The 18,720-nt window shown below is 48.2% G+C and overlaps 2 pseudogenes across 2 annotated transcripts; both read left to right on the plus strand.

Annotated features, from left to right (window-relative positions):
• The first annotated feature begins 14,687 nt into the window (after positions 1–14,687).
• On the plus strand, positions 14,688–15,277 carry LOC308248276 (protein SPT2 homolog; annotated as a pseudogene). The gene has a single exon. The product of its transcript is annotated as a protein SPT2 homolog (transcript).
• Positions 15,278–16,496: 1,219 nt separating this feature from the next.
• Positions 16,497–17,025, plus strand: LOC308248277 (protein SPT2 homolog; annotated as a pseudogene). Its single transcript has one exon. The product of its transcript is annotated as a protein SPT2 homolog (transcript).
• The last annotated feature ends 1,695 nt before the right edge of the window (positions 17,026–18,720 follow it).

The following is an 18,720-nucleotide window of genomic DNA, read 5'->3' on the forward strand; positions in this document are numbered from 1 at the left end:
GTGTCACTCATTGGTGAGATGAACCAGAGCCTAAAAAACAGTGGGAAATAGTCAAATGAACAAGCGTTTGGACCCGATAACCAGTTTAAAGTGTTCATGTCATCAAGGGGGAAGCGCCACGTGGACAGTGAGAACTGCTGAGGTGACCTAGGATATGGTGAGGGGTAGGTGAACAGCCGGAAGTGCTCTGGTGGATTAAGGGTTGGGGATCGTGTACCTATAGGAAGTGCTGATGTCATTCACTGGGGTGTGGGGGCGGGGCACGTGTACAGGCTGTAGTGCTCAGGTGGTTATTTGTTTGGGTCGGGGTATTGGCCAGAAATGATGAAGTCATCATGGGGGAGGTTCCCAGTGGAAAGCCCAAGGTGTTCAGGTGGTTTAGATTTTCGGGCCCAGGACCAGCTGAGACTGCTTACGTCATCAAGGGGAGGGGCCACTTTGACAGCCAGAAGTGATAAGGAGACCTTGTGGTTGGACTTGTCCCAGTGAACAGTCAGAAAACCTCAGGTAGACCAGGCCTGCTGCAAGGTCAACAGCTGGAAGTGGTCAAGTGTAATGGCTGGTAGAGCCAGGAGAATACACTGGAGGATCCCAAGAGGTCGGAAACTGCCTAACTTCCTATGGTCCATTCTCTGGAAATCATCAAGAATGTAGCTCTTCTCTTGGAAGTACATTTCCCCAGGAATTAAGCGTAAAGCTGGCCCTCAGTTCCCTACAAAATATAAATGACCATTGAGGGCCAGGCCTTTGCTCCCAGTTTGGAAAGGGTTTTCAGGGTATCAACACTGTGGTTTCCCATATTTCAAACCCCATTTGCAGGTCTGTCAGAGTCACAGGTAACTGCAGGGTGAGATGCCCCCATTTTAGAGAGCTTGGTGGATCCGTGGCCTCATGGACAGCCTGGGTTGTCTGAAAGAACTGCTGGGGGCGCCCTGCTGGACACCATTCCACCGGAGAAGAGGCAGTCTGTGAACAAGGGTTTACCTGAGGTTGTGGGTGTTAAGCCCTTAAGCCAACTTCCAGAGATGGGAAAATCACGCCAGTTCTTATGAACTTAGGGCCAGCCAGGTTGGCTCCTTTGTGAGGTGACCAAGGGCCTGGGGAACAGCGGGAAATGGTCACATGAACAAGGGTTGGGACTCAGTAACCAGTTTAAAGTGTTCATATCATCAACTGGGAGTTGCCAGAAGGCAGTCCGAAGCGCTGAGATGACCAAGGATATTGTAAGGCCCCGGTGAACAGCTGGAAGTGCTGTGGTGGATAAAGGTTTGGGGATTGGGGACCGGCAGGAAGTGCTGACATAATCAAGGGGAAGGGGCCAAGTGTCAATGCTGAGGTGCTCAGGTGTTTATGGGTTTGTGGCCCGGGGACCAGCCGGAAGTGCTGACGTCATCAAGGGGAAGGGGCCACCTCGGGAGGTTAAAGTGCTCAGGTGGTTATGGGATTGGGGCCCTGGTACATTCCGGAAGTGCTGATATAATCAAGGGGGAAGGGCCACATTGACATCGAAAGGTGTTCAGGTGGTTAAGATTTTGGGGCCAGGACCGACTGAGTCCTCTCACATCACCTAAGGGAGGGGTCACCTGGAAGCCAGAAGTGGTAACAAGGCCGAGGGGTTGTTTTTGTCCTAGTGAACAGCCAGAAATCCTTAGGTAGATCAGGGCTTGCTGCCAGGCCAACAGCTGGATGTGTTCAAATGTAAAGGATGGTAGAGCCAGGGGAATGTATTGGAGAATCCCAAGAGGATGGAAACTCCCCAACTTCCTGTGGTTTATACTCTGGAAGGCAGCGGGAATATACCTATCCTCTAAGAAGGACAGTTTCCAAGTAATTAAGTAAAAATATGGCCCTCAGTTCGCTAAGACTTTTAAGTGACCAAGGATGGGTAAAGTCTTTTATCCCAGTTTGCAAAGGGTTTTCAGGGCCTCAACACTCCTATTTCCTGGATTTCTAAGTCCATATGCAGGGCTGTCAGAGTCGCAGGTCACTGCAGGGTGAGATGACTCCGTGTTTGGGGTCATTGGGATCCTAGCCTCACGGAAACCAAGGGTTATCTTTAAGAAGTGCTGGGGGCAAATTGTTGGCCAACATTCCACCAGAGAAGAGGCAGACTGTGAGCGGAAGATTGCCTGGGGCTGTGGGTGTTAGGTCCTTAAGCCAAATTTCAGAGCTTGGGAAATCAGCCCTATTCTTAAGAGCTAAGTAGTCACCCAGTGTCACTCATTTGTGAGGTGAACCAGAGCCTAAAGAACAGTGGGAAATAGCCAAATGAACAAGGGTTGGGACCCGATAACCAGTTTAAAGCGTTCATGTCATCAAGGGCGAAGCACCACCTGGACAGTCAGAACTGCTGAGGTGACCAAGGATATGGAGAGGGCCAGGTGAACAGCCGGAAGTGATCTGGTGGATTAAGGGTTGGGGATCGTGTTCCTATAGGAAGTGCTGATGTCATTCATGGGGGTGTGGAGGCAGGGCACGCGTAGAGGCTGTAGTGCTCAGGTGGTTATGAATTTGGGTCCGGGTACTGGCCAGAAGTGATGACGTCATCATGGGGGAGGTTCCCAGTGGAAAGCCCAAGGTGTTCAGGTGGTTTAGATTTTGGGGCCCAGGACCAGCTGAGACTGCTGAAGTCATCAAGGGGAGGGGCCACGTTGACAGCCAGAAGTGATAAGGAGACCTTGTGGTTGGACTTGTCCCAGTGAACAGTCAGGAAACCTCAGTTAGACCAGGCCTACTGCCAGGTCAACAGCTGGTAGTGGTCATGTGTAAAGGCTGGTAGAGCCAGGAGAATACACTGGAGGATCCCAAGAGGTTGCAATCTGCCGAACTTTCTGTGGTCCATACTCTGGAAGGCATCAAGAATTTAGCTCTCCTCATGGAAGGACATTTCCCCCGGAATTAAGCGAAAAGCTGGCTCTCAGTTCCCTACTAAATATAAGTGACCATTGAGGGCCAGGCCTTTGCTCCCAGTTTGGAAAGGCTTTTCAGGGTTTCATCATTGTGGTTTCCCATATTTCAAATCCCTTTTGTAGGTCTGTCAGAGTCACAGGTAACTGCAGGGTGAGATGCCCCCATTTTAGAGAGCTTGGTGGATCCCTGGCCTCATGGACACCCTGGGTTGTCTGAAAGGAGTGCTGGAGGTGCGCTCCTGGACACCATTCCACCGGAGAAGAGGCAGTCTGTGAACAATAGTTTACCTGAGGTTGTGGGTGTTAAGCCCTTAAGCCAACTTCCAGAGATTGGAAAATCACCCCAGTTCTTATGAACTTAGGGCCAGCCAGTTTGGCTCCTTTGTGAGGTGACCAAGGGCCTGGGGAACATCGGGAAATGGTCACATGAACAAGGGTTGGGACTCAGTAACCAGTTTAAAGTGTTCATATCATCAATTGGGAGTTGCCAGAAGGCAGTCCGAAGGGCTGAGATGACCAAGTATATTTTAAGGCCCAGGTGAACAGCTGGAAGTGCTGTGGTGGATAAAGGTTTGGGAATTGGGTATCGGCAGGAAGTGCTGACGTAATCACGGGGAAGGGGCCACGTGTTGAGGCTGAGGTGCTCAGATGTTTATGGGATTGGGGCCCTGGTACCTTCCTGAAGTGCTGATATAATCAAGGGGTAAGGGCCACGTGGACAGCTTAAGGTGTTCCGATGGTTAAGATTTTGGGGCCAGGACCAACTGAGTCCTCTGACATCATCAAGGGGAGGGGTCGCCTGGAAGCCAGAAGTGCTAAAGAAGAAGAGTGGTTGTGCTTGTCCTAGTGAACAGCCAGAAATCCTCAGGTAGATCAGGGTTGCTGCCAGGTCAACAGCTAGAAGTGTTCAAGTGTAAAGGCTGGTAGAGCCAGGGAATGCATTGGAGAATCCCAAGAGGACGAAAACTCCCCAATTTCCTGTGGTTTATGCTCTGGAAGGCAGTGGGAAAGTACCTATCCTCTCGGAAGGACAATTTCACAGTAATTATGTAAAAAGCTGGCCCTCAGTTCGCTACGACATTTAAGTGACCATGGAGGGGTCAGGTCTTTGTTCCCAGTTTGGAAAGGGTTTACAGGGACTCAACAATGCTATTTCGGGATTTCAAAGCCCATATGTAGGGCTGTCAGAGTCACAGGTAACTGCAGGGTGAGATGCCCCCATTTTAGAGAGCTTGGTGGATCCGTGGCCTCATGGACAGCCTGGGTTGTCTGAAAGAACTGCTGGGTGGCGCCCTGCTGGACACCATTCCACCGGAGAAGAGGCAGTCTGTGAACAAGAGTTTACCTGAGGTTGTGGGTGTTAAGCCCTTAATACAACTTCCAGAGATCGGAAAATCACGCCAGTTCTTCTGAACTTATGGCCTGGCCCCTTTGTGAGGTGACCTAGGGCCTTGGGAACAGAGGGAAATGGTCACATGAACAAGGGTTGGGACTCAGTAACCAGTTTAAAGTGTTCATATCATCAATTGGGAGTTGCCAGAAGGCAGTCCGAAGGGCTGAGATGATCAAGGATATTTTAAGGCCCAGGTGAACAGCTGGAAGTGCTCTGGTGGATAAAGGTTGGGGATCGGGGACCAGCAGGAAGTGCTGACATCATCAAGGGGAAGGGGCCACCTCGGGAGGCTAAAGTGCTCAGGTGTTTATGGGATTGGGGCCCTGGTACCTTCCGGAAGTGCTGATATAATCAAGGGGTAAGGGCCAGGTGGGCAGCAAAAGGTGTTCAGGTGGTTAAGATTTTGGGGCCACGACCGACTGAGTCCTCTCACATCATCAAAGGGAGGGGTCACCTGGAAGCCAGAAGTGGTAACAAGGCCGAGGGGTTGTTTTTGTCCTAGTGAACAGCCAGAAAACCTCAGGTAGATCAGGGCTTGCTGCCAGGCCAACAGCTAGAAGTGTTCAAGTGTAAAGGCTGGTAGAGCCAGGGAATGCATTGGAGAATCCCAACAGGAAGAAAACTCCCCAACATCCTGTGGTTTATGCTCTTGAAGGCAGCGGGAAGGTCCCTATCCTCTCGGAAGGACAGTTTCACAGTAATTATGTAAAAAGCTGGCCCTCAGTTCGCTACGACATTTAAGTGACCATGGAGGGGTCAGGTCTTTGTTCCCAGTTTGAAAAGGGTTTTCAGGGACTCAACACTGCTATTTCGGGGATTTCAAAGCCCACATGCAGGGCTGTCAGAGTCGCAGGTCACTGCAGGGTGAGATGACCCTGTGTTTGTGGTCATGAGGTTCCCGGCATCACGGAAACCAAGGGTTATCTTAAAAAAGTGCTGGGGGAAAACTGCTCGCTAACATCCCACCAGAGAATAGGCAGTCTGTGAGCGGAAGATTGCCTGGGGCTGTGGATGTTAGGTCCTTAAGCCAACTTCCAGAGCTGGGAAATCAGACCTATTCTTAAGAGCTAAGTAGCCAGCCAGTGTCGCTCATTTGTGAGGTGAACAAGAGCCTAAGGAACAGTGGGAAATAGTCAAATGAACAAGGGTTGGGACCCGCTAACCAGTTTAAAGCGTTCATGTCATCAAGGGGGAAGCGCCACGTGGACAGTCAGAACTGCTGAGGTGACCAAGGATATGGTGAGGGCCAGGTGAACAGCCAGATGTGCTGTGTTGGATTAAGGGTTGGGGATCGTGTACCTATAGGAAGTGCTGATGTTATTCACAGGGATGTGGGGGCAGGGCACGTGTAGACGCTGCAGTGCTCAGGTGGTTATGAGTTTGGTCCGGGTACTGACCAGACGTGATGACGTCATCATGGGGGAGGTTCCCAGTGGAAAGCCCAAGGTGTTCAGGTGGTTTAGATTTTGGGGCCCAGGACCAGCTGAGACTGCTGACGTCATCAAGGGGAGGGGCCACGTTGACAGCCAGAAGTGATAAGGAGACCTTGTGGTTGGACTTGTCCCAGTGAACAGTCAGAAAACCTCAGGTAGACCAGGCCTACTGCCAGGCAGTGGAAGTGGTCACAGCTGGAAGTGGTCAAGTATAAAGGCTGGTAGAGCCAGGAGAATACACTGGAGGATCCCAAGAGGTCGGAAACTACCGAACTTCTTGTAGTCCATACTCTGGTAGGCATCAAGAATGTAGCTCTCCTCCTGGAAGGACATTTCCCCAGGAATTAAGCAAAAAGCTGGTTCTCAGTTCCCTACTAAATATAAGTGACCATTGAGGGCCAGGCCTTTGCTCCCAGTTTGGAAAGGCTTTTCAGGGTTTCATCACTGCGGTTTCCCATATTTCAAATCCCTTTTGTAGGTCTGTCAGAGTCACAGGTAACTGCAGGGTGAGATGCCCCCATTTTAGAGAGCTTGGTGGATCCCTGGCCTCATGGACACCCTGGGTTGTCTGAAAGGAGTGCTGGAGGCGCGCTGCTTGACACCATTCCACCGGAGAAGAGGCAGTCTGTGGACAAGAGTTTACCTGAGGTTGTGGGTGTTAAGCCCTTAATCCCACTTCCAGAGATCGGAAAATCACCCCTTTTCTTATGAGCTAAGCGCCAGCCAGTGTGGTTTATTGGTGAGGCGAACAAGGGCCTGGGGAACAGCGGGAAATAGTCACATGAACAAGGGTTGGAACACGGTAACCAGTTTAAAGTGTTCATATCGTCAATGGAGAGGCGCCAGGTGGACAGTCAGAATTGCTGAGTTGACCAAGAATGTGTCAGGCCCAGGTGAACAGCTGGAAGTGCTCTGGTGGATAAAGGCTTGGGGACCGGGGACCAGCAGGAAGTGCTGACGTCATCACGGGGGAGGGGCCACGTGTAGAGGCTGAAGTGCTCATGTCATTATGGGTTTGTGGCCCGGAGACCTGCCTGAAGTATGACGTCACCAAGGGGCAGGGGCCTCATGGACAGCCAGAAGTGGTAAGGAGGCCGAGTAGTTGCGCTTGTCTCAGTGAACAGCCAGAAATCTTCAGGTAAACAAGGGCTTGCTGCCAGGTCAACAGCTGAAAGTGGTCAAGTGTAAACGCTGTTAGAGCTAGGAGAATACATTGGAGGATCCCAAGAGGTCGGAAACTGCCCAACGTCCTGTGGTCCATACTCTGGAAGGCAGCGAGAAGGTAGCTCTCCTAACGGAAGGACAGCAAAAAGCTGGCCTTCAGTTTGCTACGAAATTTAAGTGACCATTGGTGGGGGCAGGTCTTTTTTCCCAGTTTGGAAAAGGTTTTCAGGGCCTCAACCCTGCTGTTTCCCAGATTTCAATGCCCATAGGCAGGACTGCCATAGTCACAGGTCATTCCAGGGTGAGATGCCCCCATGTTGGGGAGCATGGGGGATCCCTGGCCTCATGGAAGTCCAGGGTTCTCTTAAAGGAGTGCTGTTGGTTTCCTGTTTGCCACTCTCCCACCAGGAAAGAGGCAATCCATGAGCATAAGGTGACCTGGGGCTGTTGTTGTTAGGCCCTGAAGCCAACTTCCAGAGATTGGGAAGTCACCCCTCTTCTTAGTAACTAAGTAGCCAGCCACTGTGACTCATTGGTGAGGCAAACAAGGGCCTGGGAAACAGTGGGAAATAGTCACATGAACTAGGGTTGGGGCCGGTAACCAGTTTAAAGTGTTCATATCATCAATGGGGAGGGGCCAGGTGGAGAGGCGGAAGTGCTGAGGTGACCGTGGATATTTGCTGGCCCAGGTGAACAGCCGGAAGTGCTCTGCTGGACAAGGGCTTGGGGACCAGGACCAGATGGAAGTGCTGACATCATCAGGGGGGAGGGGCCACATTGACAGCCCGAAGTGCTAAGGTGGTTAAGGTTTTGGTGCCTGGGTACCTGCCGGAAGTGCTGACGACATCAAGGGGACCGCCCATGTGGACAGCCAGAAGTGGTGACGAAGTGGTGTGGTTGGGCCTGTCCCAGTGAACACCCAGAAATGCTCAGGTAGACAAAGGTTTGCTGCCAGGTCAACAGCTGGAAGTGGTCAAGTGTAAAGGCTGTTAGAACCTGGAAAATGCATTGGAGGATCCCACGAGTTCGCAAACGCCCCAACTTCCTGTGGTCCATACTTAGGAAGGCATTGAGAATGTACCTTTCCTCACGGAAGGACATTCCCCAGGTATTAAGTAAATAGCTGGCCCTCAGTTGGCAGTGAAATTTTAATGACCATTGAGGGGGCAGGTCTTTGCTCTCAGTATGGAATGGGTTTTCAGGGCTTCAACACTGCTTTTCCCAGAATTTATAGTCCAGAGGCAAGGCTGTCTGTTTGGTAGGTCATTCCAGAATGAGATGCTCCTATGTTGGGGAGTATGGGGCGTCCCTGTGTTCATGTATGCCCATGATTGTCTTAAAGGAGTTCTGGCGGCCCCCTGCTTGCCACCCTCCACACCGGGGATTAGGCAGTCTGTGAGCCTAAGGTGACCTGGGGCTGTGGTTGTTAGGCCGTTCAGCCAACTTCCAGAGATTGGGAAGTCACCCCTTTTCTTAAAAGGTAAGTAGCTGGCCAGTGTTGCTCATTAGTCAGGCGAACAAGGGCCTGGGGAACGGCCGGAAATAGTCACATGAACAAGGGTTGGGGCCAGGTGACCAGCTCAAACTGCTCATATCATCAGGGCGGATGGGCCAGGTTGACAGCCGGAAGTGCTGAGGTGACCAAGGATATGTGCTGGCCCAGGTGAGCAGCCAGAAGTGCTCTGGTAGACATCAGATTGAGGTTCGGTGACCAGCCTGAAGTGCTGATGTCATCAAGGGGGAGATGCCACATGGACTGCCAGAAACGCTAAGGTGGATAAGGGCTTGGTGCCCGATGTTGGCCCAGAAGTGCTACTGTCAACAAGGGGGAGGGGCCACTGGGACAGCCAGAAGTGCTCAGGTGGATAAGGGCTTGGGGTCCAAGGACCAGCAGGAAGTGTTTATGTCATCAATGGTGTGGGGCCAGGTGGACAGCCAGAAATGCTGAGGTGACCAAGGATATGGTCTGGCCCAGGTGAGCATCCAGAAATGCTCTGGTGGACAAGGGCTTGAGGTTCGGTGACCAGCCTGAAGTGCTGACATCATCAAGGGGAAGAGGCCACATGGACAGCCAGAAACGCTCAGGTGGATAAGGGCTTGGTGCCCGATGTCGGGCCAGAAGTGCTGTCATCCTCAATGGGGAGGGGCCACTGGGACAGCCAGAAGTGCTCAGGTGGATAAGGGTTTGGGCCCCAAGGGCCAGCAGGAAGTGTTGACGTCATCAAGGGGGAGGGGGCACGTGGACAGCCAAAAGTGCTCAAGTGGATAAGGACTTGGCCCAGGGACCAGCCAGAAGTGGTGACGTCATCAAGGTGCGGGGCCACATGGACAGCCTGAACTGCTCTAGTGGACAAGGGTTTGGGGCCCGGGGACCGGCCAGAAATTCCAATGTCATCAATTGGAGGGGCCACGTGGAAAGCCAGAAGTGGTGACGAACCCCAGTGGTTGGGCTTGGCCCAGTGAGCACCTAAAAGTGCTCAGGTGGCCAAAGGCTTGCTGCCAGGTCAACAGGTGGAATTTGAATTCACTCACCTCAGGCAGCTTTCTTTCTGATGACTCATAAAGAATGTAGTGGCATGTCAGGTGTCCCTTGTCTGGCTGTCAAGACCACCAAGAAGCGTCTCCAGGGCCCTGGTACTTCATGAGGTGGTACCTCCCCTTAGAAATCCTCATGGCCTAGTAGCCAGGCAGGCGAGGCCGTCCATCCAGGCATCTGATACCAGGTGCCGGTAGGCACCTGTCTCTTATCTTGCTGGGGCCTCCAAATGTTGGATCCTAAATCAGCGAGCTAGACAAGACACCGTAATGGGTCAATTAGTTAGGAGTCATCTTTATTTCGCACAGGGTCAGAGCAGAATACCTCTGTCAAATTCTGAACAATCACAGGAAGGAGTATTCCCTTATTATATCATTCTAGGTCTTTGTGTAAGGTTTTTTTGCAGACAGCTTGTAACCTTGAGTATATATCATATCTAACAAACACCTGTCATATCTATATAGACAACTTGTAACCTTGAGTACATAGCATATCTATACAGACACCTGGTATGGGAGTACATATCAGTATCATTGTATCAGCCCCTTATGTTGGATGGCTAGCTTGGAAGGTCAGGCAGTTAAGTTTATCTTTCCTATTATTTAAGCTAAAAAGCAAAGTTATTTTACAGAATAAGAGACCATCTAAAAATGACAGAGTTGACTTACAGAGCAAGGGACTATCTAAAAATAGCAGAGAATTTCAAATAGCAGGTTTTCCAGAGGAGGAATTACTATTATGCTTCACTCTACCATGTCCCAAAGCGTTTTATATACCAAATGTTTCCTCATTGTTTTTCACATCCATTTGTATGTGAATTAATTGAACAGAATAGAAGGTTTAGTAAGTTACCGAAATCCGTCAGTAAATTTTGTAAGATAAAGATGTCTCCTTAGATCAGTTGTGAAAATGTGCTTTATAAAATAAGTGGTGTTGGGACACGGGGCAAACAGCAGGTCACAGATACAGGACAACCAGCAGGATTTTTTCTGATATGAGAGATGGGGTAGCCATTAGTGAGCATTTCCTGAGAGAACACTTTTCATGAGCATATACTGCAGGCTGAACACCAGAATTCTGGAGTGCACTGCTTACCTGAGCTGCGTGGTCCCATCTTACAGTCTCTCTGGAGGCAGAGCCAAGGTGCTGAGGCTTGGACTGTCAGCAATGAATGAACTACACTATAAAACAGGAGAATTTGTCCTGACCGGTGTTGCTCAGTGGTTAGAGGGTCAGCTCGCACTGGGAAGAGTTGCAGGTTTGATTCCCAGTCAAGGGCATGTACCTGGGTTGCAGGTTTGATACCCCATGAGTACAAAAGGCAACCAATTGATGTGTCTCCCTCATATTGATTTTTCTCTCTTTTTCCTGCTCCCTCCCTCCCTTCCACTCTCTAAAAGATCAATGGAGAAAATATCCTCAGGTTGTGGATCAACCAAAAAAAGGGTGTTTTTTTTCCAAGTTACAAAATGAAAACCTTGAGAAATCTGTTCTGTGTTAAAAAGAACATTGCTTGTAAATCTTAGAACCAGGCTCAGGTAGATTCCAGGGACCCCAAGCTTTAGGGTTTCCCTTTCTCAGAACTGCTGGGATTGCACAGGAAGAGGTGCAGATTATGAAAGGAGCCACTTTGGGCTAAAAAATTAGGAGGAATTTTTATTCTCTTTAGTCTAAGAGACCAGCCTTGGTGAGCAAAGGGAAAACTTGTGTTGCTATCACAACAGTCTAGCTTATTATTTATAAACTAGAGGCTCAGGAGTTTCTAGGTACTTCAGTTCCTGTTTTTTGGATTAACTACAATGACAACAAGAAACATATTGTGTATAATTTCAATTCTTTGAAGTTAGTTTACACCTGCTTCATAGTCCAGCAGGTTCACTTGAAAAATAATTGAAATGCTCCTCCACTGCCATCTCGTGTGCATCTTGGGAGTAGCAGGTCAGTGCAGGTCAGCAGGACAAGGGGGTGGCTATAGTGGAGCATCTCTAAGAGCTAAATGAAATGCTATTTAGGAGTGTATTTCAGAACTTTTAAAACTAAGAACTTTCCTATCATCAACCAATCAAGAAAAGACAAGTGCTGGCAAGGATGTGGAGAAAAAGGAACCCTCGTGCACTGCTGGTGGGAATGCAGACTGTTGCAGCCACTGTGGAAAACAGTATAGAATTTCCTAAAAAACTTAAATATGAAACTCCCATTTGACCCAGTAATCCCACTTCTAGGAATATATCCCAAGAAATCAGAAGCACCAATCGGAAAAATTATATGCATCCTTATGTTCACAACAGCACAATTTACAATAGCTAAGTTTTGAAAACAGCCTAACAGCCCATCAACAGATGAGTGGATTAGAAAACTATGGTACATTTACAAAATGGAATACTATGTAGCTGTAAAAAAAAAAGAAAGAACTCTTACCATTCACAATAGCATGAATGGGCCTGGAGAGCATTATGCTGAGTGAAATAAGCCAGTCAGAGAAAGATAAATATCACATGATCTCACTTATTTGCGGAATATAATGAACAAAATAAACTGATGAACAAAAATAAATCCAGAGACTTAGAAGCATCAAACAGACCATCCAACCTCAGAGCGAAGGCAGGGGAGGGTGGGGGGAAGGGAAGAGATCAACCAAAGGATTTGTATGCATGTGCAACTTGGGAATAATACCTTAGTGCCTTTCAGCAGGAAAGGTTGTTGGGTACAGTGGGTTATATGATTGTTGAATGCAGTTTGCTGCTCAGGTTGTTGAAGTGTTTTACATCCTTACTGAAGTCTTTGTGTGAGGCTATTGGTTCTGAAAGAGGTATGCTCTGTCTCTGAATGAGAGAGGTGCGTTAAACTTATTAGGATTACAAATGTATCTAGTTTCCCTTGTAAGTCTCTTCTATGTACTTTGATTTCATGTTATGAAGTGCTTGTGAATTTGGATATTCCTGGTAAAATGCAATTATTCATATGAAGTGCTCTTTATTTATAGTAATGCTTTTTGCCTTCAAGTCTCCTGTGTTATCATATACTTTTTATTTGGTTTATATTCGCTTAATATATTTTTTTTCCATTCTTTCACTTTTGATATCTTTCTACCCTTAGGTTTTCGGTAGCTTTCAGTTTTTATATTAGTTATGAGTAAAATGAGTTAATTTTTGGTTCAATATTTTTCACCATTCAGTTGTTCCAACACTCTTTATTATATAATGCATATTTTCCCACTGATCTAAAGAGATACTTTTATTTTACCTAATTTCCATATGTATTTGAGTCTATTACTGGACTTTGTTTTCTGTTCTATCAGTTTATCTATTCACAGGACATTATCCAAGTTTTTTAATTACTGTAGCTTTATAACACAGCTAGAGGCCTGATGCATGAAGATTCGTGCAAGAATGGGCCTTCCTTACCCTGGCTGCCAGCACTGCCTTCGCTCTGGAGCCACCTTTTCGCTCTGGCCTGGAGCCGCCTTTCTGCCTTGCCACGTTGCCCAGTTGCCCGGAGTGGCCGGGGCAGTGCAGAACACCTGCATCATCACCATGACAATGATGCAAGTGTCCCGCCCCACCCCTGGCTGCTCGGCGCCTGCAAATTAACCCGGCATCTTTGTTGGGTTAATTTGCATACTCACTCCTGATTGGCTGGTGGGCATCAAAAGGTATGGTCAATTTGCATCTTACTCTTTTATTAGTGTAGATACATTATTCTGTCTGTTTGGGTAGCTTTTATTCATTCATTTTTTTCAGAATTTTATTTTAAAAATATTTTTATTAATTTCAGAGAGGAAAGAGAGGGAGACAGAGAAACATCAATGATGAGAGAGAATCATCGATCAGCTGTCTCCTGCATGCTCCCCACTAGGGAGATCAAGCCTGCAATCAGGACATGTGACCTGACCAGGAACCAAACTGTAACCTCCTTATTTTTTTTTTAAATATATTTTATTGATATTTTTACAGAGAGGAAGGGAGAGGGATAGAGAGTTAGAAACATCGATGAGAGAGAAACATCGATCAGCTGCCTCCTGCACACCCCCCACTGGGGATGTGCCCGCAACCCAGGTACGTGCCCTTGACCGGAATCGAACCTGGGACCCTTCAGTCCGCAGGCCGACGCTCTATCCACTGAGCCAAACCGGTTTCGGCTGTAACCTCCTTATTAATGGGTCAACCACTGAGCCATGCTGGCCAGGCCAGAATTTTTTTTTACGTTTTTCATTTGAACATGTGAACTTAAATGAGCTTGTTTTGGTCTTAAAAATCTTGCTGATATTTTAATCAAATCATAATAAATTTATAATCAACATTGGGAGATTGACATCATTATGGTTTGTTGTTGTTTTTTACCCAAGAATACGATGTTACTGTCCCGTTGTTCAAGTGTCAGTTATTGGGTAGCATTTAAAAATTTTATTTATACAGATTGTGCACATTTTTGTTAAGATCATTCCTAGGCATCTTATGTTTTGTTGCCATTGTATATTTTCTTTGATTATATATTTCATGTACTGTTTTAAAGGATATGTATTTATATGCATGTTATCTCTCTCTTTCTCTCTGAAATAAATTAAAAAATGTGAAATGAGTAAGATTATTGATTGTTAGCAAAAAAAATCAATATGAACTTTTGTTTCTTCACCATATAAGCAAGTATTCAGACATTTTGGGAGTACATGTCTATCACCATTTCCTGAACAAAGATTTTAAAAAATATATGGTAATACTGATTTTCAGAGAGGGAGGAAGGGAAAGGGAGAGAGAGACTGAAACATTGATGAGATAGAGATATCACTTCAATCGGCAGCCTCCTGCATGCCCCCTTCTGGGGACTGAACCCACAACCCTGGCATGTGCCCTGACCAGGAATCAAACCAGCAGCCTCTTGGTGCCTGAGAGAATACTCAATCCACTGAGCCACACCAGCCAGGCTGAACTGAGATTTAACAATTAAGCTGAAGTAACTTATTCTCAACTGAATGATTATGTCAATGAATGCGGAACAACCTACTAATTTATCTTGTGGATGTAAAACTTTTATTTAAAGTTTCAAAGGTGGGAGCGCAGCATTGGACTTGTAAGGATATAGGCTGCTTGAGGAAGGGGACAGGCAGACCGCCTGGGACACCGCCGGAATTGGTCGTGCTGAGTAGAGGTAAGAAAGAGGTGGCCAGCCAGTTCATTTGGCTGCAGCTGGCCACTTGGTAAGATGCGCTTTCATTCCCCTCTGAGAGCCGTCCCATTTTATCCAGTTTGGTCAACATGGATTTCAGGGAAATTCTCATGATAGCTTCTAAAGGACAAGGAGCCAACAGCATACCGAAAAGGTATAGTTTGGCAGTGGGTCCACCCAAAAAAGACCCCAAAGTTAAGGGTGTCCAATCAGCAGCATACAAGCTTTTCTCAGAAGAAAAGTGGAGGAGCTCGGACAAACAGCCTTAGAGGGAAAAAAAAAAAAAAAAAAGGAGAAAAGAACTAGTGAAAAAGTGAATTGAGCTAGAACATGAGAAGAAAGCAAGAGCTATGGCCAAGAGGACAAAGGACAATTTCCATGGTTAAATGGGATTCCTGTTGAGGAAAAGTTAAAGAAAAGACAGGCAATGGAAAGCCACTAGTCAGGGAACAGACCAACGGTATGAAATGGAAGAATTCTTAGAATACAATCAAGCAGCATCAGAGCAAGAACCTCCTCCCAAAGTTGAAAGTAAACCAAAGGTCCCCCTTAAAAGTGCCCCACCATCATGAACATCACTGACCTACTCAGGCTGGCTGTGAAAAAGCTGTATGATGTGAGAGTCCATGTCCTGCTTGGTTCTGGGTTTGGGATCTGCAGAAGGGCTGTGGGCAAATGATGAGACAAGACAAGAAATAATAATTTGGAAATAATGGGGGCCAGTCGGAGAGTCCAATGCAAGGGCAAGGACTTCACTGGTGCCCAGGCCCTGCCAGCCTTTTATTCAATTTTAGATACACATATTGCCCTTAGTCAGGCAGGCAATTCTGGTAACAGAAAGACTATCTTAAAGGTCAGTAAATATTAGTAAAGAAATCTTTGAGTCTAGTTGGTCAGGAAATTGCTTGAGCCACCATTGTCTCAACTAAACAATCAGTGCATAGCTTTGGCCCTTGCCAGAACTCAATGTTGATGAGCCTTTTGCATTCCTTGTTTACACTTTTCTGATAGGGAAGACAATGGCTAGCTTCCAACAGTATGAACCAGTGGAAATCAAGGCAGTGAAAAAAAAAAACACACAGAAAAGTGGCCTATGATTGCACAAGAACTTAGGGAGTGAAAACTTCTTGAATGAAGACATAAGAAAAAGAAGCCTGAAGCAGATGCAGGACTACCTCTGACCAAAATGGTGCCCTCTCATACTGAAAGTATGGGCACAATACCTAGCAGAGTTTCCAGGGACAAGCATCCTTCTTCCAAAGGTACTCCCCTTCCTCATGCTGAGAATAAATCCAGACCCCACACAGATAATAAGAAACATTTAGGATTGTTTTCATCCAAATCCATGCCAGGAGAGAGGACCAAAGTAGGATCTAGCAACTGTTCCCAAGCCTCACTTCAGAAGGACCATGACAGGCCTGTTTTCAATGTGGCTGGAAAGACCCACTGAGCACCTTTTCACCAAGTGTTCCAAAGACTTCTGCTAAAGGGACTCAGAAATCTGTTACTGAGCACACAGCCAAAAATCTCCTCTCTATCCTAGCCATTCCAGACCTGGACCTGTGGTCTCCCCACATAAGGCTAAGAGTCCAAGTGTCAGGCCGTCAGGCAGCAGCTCCAGCCCAGCTCCTGGGCAGCCCATCACAGGGAGTCTTCAGCCTATGGTTAGTTCTGGCTCCATGCCCAGGCACCAGAATGGCAGCTCCAGCTCAGGACCTGAGCGATCAATCAGTGGGACCAAGAGGCCAGCCAGTGACTTAAATCCTCCTGGAAGGACAGTCAGCAGTACAGGTGGCTCTGGATGACCCATCAGTGGCTCAGGTGGTTCTAGGAAGTCAGTGGTCAGTTCTGGTGACTCTGGGTGGTGGCCTGTACACAATCCACATAACCGACGACCAATGAGTGGCACAGTGCCCCCCAAGCGGTCAGTCAGTGGCTCTGGGCAATCAGTAAGTGGCACAGTTTCAGCTGGACAGACTGTCAGCAGTTCAGGCCCTAGAAGACCAGTGAGCAGCTTGGGACCTGGGTGAATAGTTAGTAGCTTAGATCCCCCCATAAGCCCAAATGCACTTTTGTCTCAGAAACAATATCATTACCCGGCCTACCAATGGACAGATGAATGGAGCTGGCTACAGATCTGCCCAACGTTCTCAAGGGTTTCCCTTCCCTGGTGGTTACAAAAGACAGTGAGAATATGAAAAGGAGGAAGATGAGAACTATGACTCCAAAATGGAAGATTTTATCAAAGATGAAGGAGAGTCTCAGGAAGAAATATCTAAGCATATTCTTTGGCTATGATGAAAAAAAAAATACAAAGATGAAGAAGCAAAGAGTTTAAGACCAGGTATGCAAGATGACTTAGAGGAAATGAGATGGGAGGAAGAAGCAACAAAATGCGGAGAGGTCAAGAAGCTGAAAAGACGTTAGCTGCTGCTTTTATTTACTTTTGTGAAACTGGAGACACTCTACTGCAAAGCCTTTGGACTGAAGAAGCCCATTACCATTTTAGATTTACTAGTGGCCCAGTGCATGAAATTCATGCACAGGGGTGGGGGAAGGTGTCCCTTAGCCCGGCCTGCACTCTCTCCAATCTGGGACCCCTTGGGGGATGTACAGGATCGGGCCTACGCCGGCAGTTGGACATCCCTCTCACAATCCAGGACTGCTGGCTCATAACCACTTGCCTGCCTACCTGCCTGCCTGCCTGATTGCCCCTAACCACTTCTGCCTGCCAGCCTGATCACCCCCTAACCACTCCCCTGCCGGCCTGATTGACACCTAACTGCTCCCCAGCTGGCCTGATTCCCCACAACTGCCCTCCCCGGGCACAACCTGCCTTCTCCACCGGGACCCGCCTGCTCTCCGTGAGGTGGAGGAGATGCTGGGAACCCCAGGCCTCACCACACGAAGTTGCTGCTGGACCCCGCCTCCTCTGTGCACTTGGCCATCTTGTGGCAGCCATCTTGTGGCAACGTCACATGCGAGTGCCACCTAGGTTTTTATTAGTATAGATACTTGGATCCTCGAGGACAAGGAATGGATACTATACACTGAGAGGCCAGATTATTATGATCTCTGAACGCATAATTTTCTGGCCACTCAATATATATATATCGTATCTAATAAAAGAGTAATATTCAAATTGACCGTACCTCCGCTATTCCCACAAGCCATGCCCAACAGCCAATCAAAAGGGAGTATGCAAATTAACCCAACCAAGATGGCTGCAGCCACAGAGAGAGTAGGAGGCTTGGGTTTCCCCAGCAACAGAGGAAGCCAAGCTTTCTGCCTGCCCTGGCTGGCCCAGGCATTCGCTCAAGGCTACAAAGTTTCAATTATAGAAGATAAATAAATCCCAACAAAAATGGTGGCAGCCACGAAGCTGGAGAGAGCATGATGCTTGAGTTGCCCCTGACGATGGAGGAAGCCAAGTTTCCGCAGCCCTGGCCTGCCTTGGCCTCCACTCAAGGCTACAATGTTTCAATTATAGAAGATAAATAAATCCCAGATACCAGGGCCTCCGCTTGGGTCACCGGGGGCCGTGGCCAGCCTGAAAACCACCATTGTCCCCTCACCCAGGCTGCCCCACAGCCCAAGAGAACCCCGACCCTGATCCGAGACAACCTTCAGGGCAAACCAGCCAGCCCCCACCCATGCACCAGGCCTCTATGCAATCTAATCCTATGTAATAAAAGAATAATATGCAAATTGACCATCACTCTAATACACAAGATGGCTGCCCCCATGTGGTCAAAGATGATTGCCCCCATGTGGACACAAGATGGCCGCCACAAGATGGCCAGCAGGGGAGGGCAGTTAGGGGTGATCAGGCCAGCAGAGGAGGGAAGTTGGGGGTGACGGAGTCGGCAGGGAATGGTAGTTGGGGGGGACCCAGGCCTGGAGGGGAGAGCAGTTGGGGGGGACCAGGCCTGCAGGGGAGGGCAGTGAGGGGCAAACAGGCTGGCAGGGGAGCAGTTAGGCATCAATCAGGCTGGCAGGGGAGTGGTTAGGGGGTGATCAGGCTGGCAAGCAGATGCGGTTAGGGGCAATCAGGAAGGCAGGCAGGCGAGCAGTTGGGAGCCAGCAGTCCTGGATTGTGAGAGGGATGTCCGATTGCCCGTT

This window comes from Plecotus auritus (genome assembly GCF_963455305.1).
Source record: "Plecotus auritus genome assembly, chromosome: 5".
NCBI lineage: Eukaryota > Metazoa > Chordata > Mammalia > Chiroptera > Vespertilionidae > Plecotus > Plecotus auritus.